Raw genomic sequence first — 7,629 nt, 5'->3', positions numbered from 1 at the left:
GAGAATTTATAAGTCTGAAAAGCAGTAAATTGATTCGACAGTCATGAGGCCATTGGTGACCTCAGGCATGTCAGTCTGTGTGGACTGTGGAGGCTGAAACCTGGCTAGGGTATGTTGGTGCATATACAGGAAGAGAGAAAGAGGGGGCAACCAGAAGTCTGGAATATTTTTTTTAATATCTTGGCTGTTAAATGAAGGAGAAAGATAGAGATAGTGCAAGAGGAGGATACAATGTTATTGGAAGGTTTAGAGGCCACAGTAAAGTACCTCAAAGAGGAGAGAAGTTGAAAATAGAGAAGAAAAAGGAAGTAATGATTGGAATAAGGTCTTGGATATGTAGAAGATAAGGGGGATATGGAAGAAGTTGCCTTGAGCAGGAGGAAGAACAGTTTCCACAGCCTACTCTCCTTCTTTAAAATGAATGATCAAACTTGAAGCTAAATGCAGATAAAAATGACTCATAGGTATGGGGGGGGGATTATGGAAGTTCAATACCTGATAGCCTTGATATTCTAGATGAAATAGGAGGTAAATTCACCTGCACTAAAGAGATGAAGTACTTGAGGTTAGTAGAGCATCCATTCAGAGAAATAGGAGGAGAAGCTAGTCAGAAATAAGGTAGCAAATTAATAAGGAGTGCTGAGGGTGCTGAGGTTGGATACCCTAAATATGTGGTAACCTTAATTCATTCAAGGATGTGATGTTCAGCACTAACATTCAGCAGCCCAGATGTGGGAGCAGAAAAGGAAGATGGTAAGATTGATCTAAAGTTGAAAACTGTAAGAAGGATGTGGTAGAAAGACAATGGACTTGATTTTGAGTGCAAGGGTACAGTGGTTGAGTGCAACAGGGTCAAGGTTGGATAGGTGAGGAAGTGAAGCCAAACAGGGTTAAAGCACTGGCAATAAGATGGCTCTGTGGTCTCTCTGTGTGAGGTTAAAGAACTGAAGTAAGGGAGAGAAAAGACTGAACGGACAGGAGGATAAGATCCAGAATGGTACATTAGAATATAAGAGTTCAGAAGTGGAGCTGGATATTAGGGTCTAGGGTATGACGATCAGAGTTGGGTCACTGAAGTAGTGACAGGTGATGACTGCTGGTGTTTAGGATATTTTAAGGAACAGCCGTGAGGCCAGGATGCTGGATGGGTTCACATGGATATAGAAGCTATCCAGCATGAAGACAGGACATGACGAAGAGAAGAAAATAGCAAGCTGGTGTTCAGGCCCTTAATGAACAAAGGGAACAGGTGAAAGTTTCAAAGAGGGATAGGAGGAAGTATATACAGTTGACACAAACCTTAACAAGGGGAGGTTTCTTGCCCCAGGTTGGAGGAGTAATACTCTGCCAGTTTTATTGGGATGTTAGGAGACATAATCAAGCCACAGCTCGTGATATGTGAATGTAGAAGAATCAGGCTTCTCCATAGAAGAAGTTTCAGAAGAGGTGTTGTGCTCTGGGGAGAGCAGGAGATAGTGCTCTGTTAAGAGGTTGAGAATATAAAGGAGGTTATTTAGAACAGAATAAGGGTCTCTGAGGAAATGGTTGGAGGGAAATCAGCAGTGTGAGAAACATCCAGGTGCAATGAGAATAAGGAATAATAATAATAACATATTGTCAGGTACCATGCCAAGGGCTTTATGTGTTTATCTTATTTAATAATTACACTAATTCTACAAAGTAGGTATTATCTCTCTTTTTCATATGAATAAATTGAGATTGAGGGCACTTAGAAACTTGTCTAAAGTTATGTATCTAAAAAGTCAGGGTCAGCAGTGTCTTCAGAATTTCAGATGGAATGTGGGCAGGGGGTATTTTGTGCCCTCAAAGAAGGAATGAGAGAGTGTGGTGGCAGAGAGATCAGATCTAGGGAGACACCTGTCCCCTTGGTTGGAGGGGCAGATTCATAGCTTTTTACATATGGCCCTAATTCTTATTATATTTAAACAATCAATCTACATGGGTTTCTGGGGAGAAATATGAAGAGAGGTTCGGGTTCGGAAAAACTTTTTATTGGGAAGAAGACTTGGGAATGGCTTATTTAATGTATTCTCTTCTCCACATAATTAATGAGATGCTGGAAATTTCCTTCTGATTCAAACTTTTTCCAAAACCACGACTTCAGTGTAAACAGAGATAATTAATCAAGGATCTGCTATCTGAGCTCTGGGAATGTAGCAATAACAGGATTGTAGAGACAAAACGTGATTCTTTCTTTAGTTTTTATGTCTCTTTCCCTCCTGCCACCAGCAGTGCCCCTCCCATGGCCTTCTGCTTTTTAGATTTGTAAAGTTGTGGTAAAAGCTTCATCAGTACTCACTCAAATCCCTTCAGGTCTTTCTTACTGTTTCTATGCACCCCTATGCTGGGTTTGGTGTGCTTTACCTCTAAAGGTTACAATTCAGACAATTCTGATGACTGCTTTCTTTGCCTGGGACAGCCTTTAGCCAGTGACTAATGGATGTGGCAATATGAAAGCTCAGCCTGCTTACCTCATGCCAAGACAGTTTGGAGGCATAATTTACATGCGAGAGTTCCCCTGAGAGTTCAAGCTGAATCTGTCCTCCATGAGATCTTGCCTAAAATTGCACCCTGGTTTTGCTTCTTCCCCTTCTCTGTCCTGCTTCCCTCACTTCTTTCCTAGTTTCTTCTGGGAGCACTTTAAAAATAAACCACACACATGAATCCTTAACTTAGGTCTGCTTCTGGGGAGCACAACTTAAGACAGGGAACCAGATAACTAATAAAGGGAAGTTCATTTAGACAGAAACTTTGAGAATAAATTTGAAAATGTAATTTAACATGTAAACAAAAATACATGAACAACAACTAAAGTACTAAAATAAAGTATGGGTGAATTACTTCATAACTTAGACATGGAAAAAGCTTTTCTAACTATGACTTAAAATCAAGAAGAAATGAAAATAAAATATTGATAAATTCCACTACATAAAACTGAAAATAAAATTTTCTTGAAAAAAGCAACATAAGTAAAAAAAGACAAAATGAAATTAAAAATATTTGTGTCTTATATCACAGACAAATGGCTAATCTTCCTGACATATAAAGAGCCATTAAAAATTGAAAGGACAACAAGGATGCACACTCTTGCCACTTCTATTCGACATAGTATTGGAAGTCCTAGCCAGAGCAATTAGGCAAGAAAAAGAAATAAAAGGCATCCAAATCAGAAAGGAAGAAATAAAATTGCCTCTGTTGGTAGACGGCATGATCTTATATACTGAAAACCCTAGAGACTCCATAAAAACTGTTATACCTAGTAAATGAATTCAGTAAAGTTGAAGGATACAAATCAACATACAAAAATCAGTTGCATCTTTATACACCAACAATGAACTATCAGAAAAGGAAATTAGGAAACAATCCATTTACAATAGAATCAAAAAGAATAAAGTACTTAGAAATAAACTTAACTAAGGAGATAAAAGACTTGTATATTAGAAACTACAAAATATTGATGAAAGCAATTAAGTCACAAACAAATGAAAAGACATCCCATGTTCATGGCATGGAAGAATTAGTATTGTTAAAATGTCCATACTACCCAAAGTGATCTACAGATTTAATGCAATCCTTATCAAAATTCCAATGGCATTTTTTTTTTTTTTTTGCAGTACGCAGGCCTCTCACTGTTGTGGCCTCTCCCATTGCGGAGCACAGGCTCCGGACGTGCAGGCTCAGTGGCCATGGCTCACAGGCCCAGCCGCTCCACGGCATGTGGGATCTTCCTGGACCGGGGCACGAACCCATGTCCCCTGCATCGGCAGGTGGACTCTCAACCACTGCGCCACCAGGGAAGCCTCCAATGGCATTTTTTTTTACAGAAATAGAAAAAACTATTTAGAATTCATATGGAACCACAAAAGACCATGAATAGCCAAATCAATCTTGAGAAAGAAGAACAAAGCTGGAGGCATCATGCTTCCTGATTTCAAAATATATTACGAAGCTGTAGTAACCAAAACAGAATGTATGGTACAGGCATAAAGACAGACATATCAACAAAAGGAACAAAATAAAGAGCCCAGAAATAAATCCACACATACACAGTCAAGTGATCTTTGACAAGGGCACCAAGAATACACAATGGAGAAAGGATAATCTCTTCAACAAATGGTGCTGGGAAAATTGGATAACCACATGAAAAAGAATGAAATTTACCCTTTATCTTACACCATACACAAAAATCAACTGAAAATGAATTAGAGATTTAAATGTAAGACTCAAAACTGTAAAACCTCTAGAAGAAAACATAGGTGGAAATCTTCATGACATTAGTCTTGGCAACAATTTCATGGGTATGACACCAACAGCACAGGCAAAATAAATAAATAAATATAATAAACAAGTGAGATTACATCAAACTAAAAACCTTCTTCATAGCAAGGGAAACAATTAACAGAATGAAAAGGCAACATACAGAAAGGGAGAAAATATTTACAAACCATATATCTGATAAGGAGTTAACATCCAAAATATATAAGGAACTTCAACTCAGTTGTAAAAAGCAAATAACCCAAATTAAAAAAATAGGCTAAAGGACTTGAATAGACATTTCCTCAAAGAAGACATGCAAATGGCCAACAGGTATATGAAAAATTGCTCAGCATCACTAATCATCAGGGGAATGTAAATCAAAACCACAATAAGATATCATCTCGCAACTGTCAGGATGGCTATTATCAAAACAACAAAAGACAACAAATGTTGGAAAGTATGTGGAGAAATTAGAACTCTTGCACACTGTTGGTGGGAACACAAAATAGTGCAGCCTCTTTGGAAAATGGTGTGGAGGTTCCTCAAAAAATTGAAAGTAGAACTACCATAAGATCCAGTAATTTCGACAATGGCTCCTTTTCCTCTCTTCCTCCCAGAAGCACAAGGGGATTTTTCTCTGCTATTCACTGCAAGATCCAGCACTCCTATGTTTATTGAAGCATTGTTTATAATAGCCAAGATGTGGACACAAATGTCAATCAACAGATGAATGAGTAAAAAATATGGTCTATACATACAATGGAATACTATTCAGCCTTTAAAAAGAAGGAAATTCTGCAGTATGTGACAACACGATGAACCTTGAGGTTCATTATACCAAACAAAATAAGCCAGGCACAGAAAGACAAATACTACATGATTCCACTTATTTGAGGTATCTAAAATAGTCAGTTCATAGAATCAAAGAATGGAATGTTGATTGCCAGGGGCTGGGGAAATGTTGAAATGAGGAATTACTAATCAATTGACATAATATTTCAGTTAAGCAAGATAAATAAGCTCTAAAGATCTGCTGTACATCATACCTAGAGTCAACAATAACATAATGTACACTTCAAAATTTAAGAGATTAGATTTTATGTAAATGATCTTACCACAATAAAATAAAAATTGAAAAATAAATATGTATTTTTTTAAATTGAGAGGAAAAATACCAAAAGCCCAATAGAAAATGAGAAAAGTGACAGAGAAATTGCAGGAAAAGAAAGTGAAATGGCCCTTAAACATATGGAAATATGCTTAAAATCACTCAGAATAGAAATACAAATTACTACTGCTCAAACATATTTTATGTTTATTAAGTTGGCAAAAGTGAAATACTTGACAAAACACCCTGTTCAAGGCTGTGCAGAAACATGTGCGTTCATGATAGTGGGAAGTACAAAATGGCAAAAGCCCTTTCATGGGGAATTTGGCAATATCTAATGAAATTAAATATGTACATACTCTTTTACTAAGCAGTACTGAAGATATACCTCTGCAAGACTAAATGATATATACATGTGTATTAGTCATGTATTATTTGTAACAACAAAAGGTTGAAAACAATGTATGTCTGTTAATATGGACTGATTGAATAAACTAGCCACATAATGGAGTACTATACAGTGATGAAGAATTTAGAACAAACTCTATGAGTTGATATGGAGTAATTTGTAAGATGTATCAAGTAAAAAAAATCAAGGTGTAGAACAGTCTATATGGTCTGTGACATTTTGTGTATGGAGGAAGGGAGAAATAACCCACACACACATGCACATATATAAAACAGTGTGTGTGTGTGTATGTATACACACATTATTTACATTGTATATATAGTATACATATATAACAATATACAAGATATACACAAAATAATATGTAACTATATATATGTTTATATTTGCAATAAAACCACAGGATGGACAATCAGAAACTAATAAAAATTGCTACTATGGATATATAAATAAATGGGAGGAGGGTAGCAAGACAGAATGGATACTTCTCTGAGGATACCATTCTGTGTAGTTCTCACTTTTGCAATATATTAATATTTTACATATTCAAAAATAAAATTACATCAAAAAAGTAGAAAAAGAAAACCCTAATATTGACCATAAGAAACAGATGAATTTTGCTATAAGTCAAATTGATAACATAACCACACAGAGAAAAAAGAATTACAAATTATTTCAAGGGACTTTTGAACACATTTCTGCCCCCAATACTCTATATATTTAGTAGCATATATTCTAAAGATGAAAAGAGCTGCAGAAAAATGTTTTAAACTTTACTCAGTCAGTTTACTGTTAATACTATCAGTTTCATTTGAATATAGTTTAGAATGAAGTAATTTGGCAATTTGATCATGAATGAGAAAATTGCCTTATTTTATTGTAACAAGAAATTTTTTTTAATGTATAAGCCCATAGTGATATTCAAAGAGAGGGAGGGAGGGAGGGACACAGAGAGAGAGAGAGGGGGGGGAGGAAGGGAAGAAAGCTCTTCTATGCAGAAGAATATCAGCTAATAAAGTGCAGAAGAAATGACATAATTTAAAAGTCCACATTTTACATGTTCTCCAGTAATAATTGATTCAGGCAAAGATCATCAATAGATGCTAAAATGTCATTAAGTGAAAATTTGCTAGGGAATAGGATATCCTCACAATGCCAAAGTATCCCCTACAGATTTCTTACTAATTGCGAAAAGAAAAATGTGATTTTCCAACGGAAAGACCCCGTAGCAAACCACCTTAACTAAGTGATCAAACTTTGCGTAACTAGTAGAGGGCCAACCTGACATTATCTGCCCCATTATGTGATGTAATATGAAGTACACAGAATTATCTATGAATGCTTATGAAGTATTCTTTTCAATTCTGTTGAAGTTGATTCTAATCAACCCTTAACCTAACTTACAGTCTACAAGGAAAACAGTGGAAAGAGGAACAAATTAAATGAGCTCAAGAGGAAATAATCAGACAAATCTAAGATGCAGAATAAAACAATTGTCCTGGACTCTTCAATAAGTCAATATCATGAAATAAGTGCTGGAGAAGGGAGACTGCTCTAATCTAAAAGAAACTAAAGAAACGTTAACAACCATATGTGCAAACCTAGGTTGTTTTCTTGGTTCTAAAGCAATAGCTAAATAAGACGTTATTGTGACAGTGGGGTAATTTGAACATTGTATTAGTTGTCTATTACTACCATTTAGTGGCTTAAAACAACAAATATTTATTATCTCACAATTTCTGTGGCCTTAGCTGGGCAGTTCTGGCTCAGTATTTCAGCAGGGGCTGCACTCGTTTGAAGACTTGACCAGGAGTGGAAGATCTGCTTCTCAGTT

The sequence above is a fragment of the Delphinus delphis genome, chromosome X, assembly GCF_949987515.2.
Source record: "Delphinus delphis chromosome X, mDelDel1.2, whole genome shotgun sequence".
In the NCBI taxonomy this organism is placed as follows: Eukaryota; Metazoa; Chordata; class Mammalia; order Artiodactyla; family Delphinidae; genus Delphinus; species Delphinus delphis.
Note: the sequence above shows the minus strand (reverse complement) of the source record.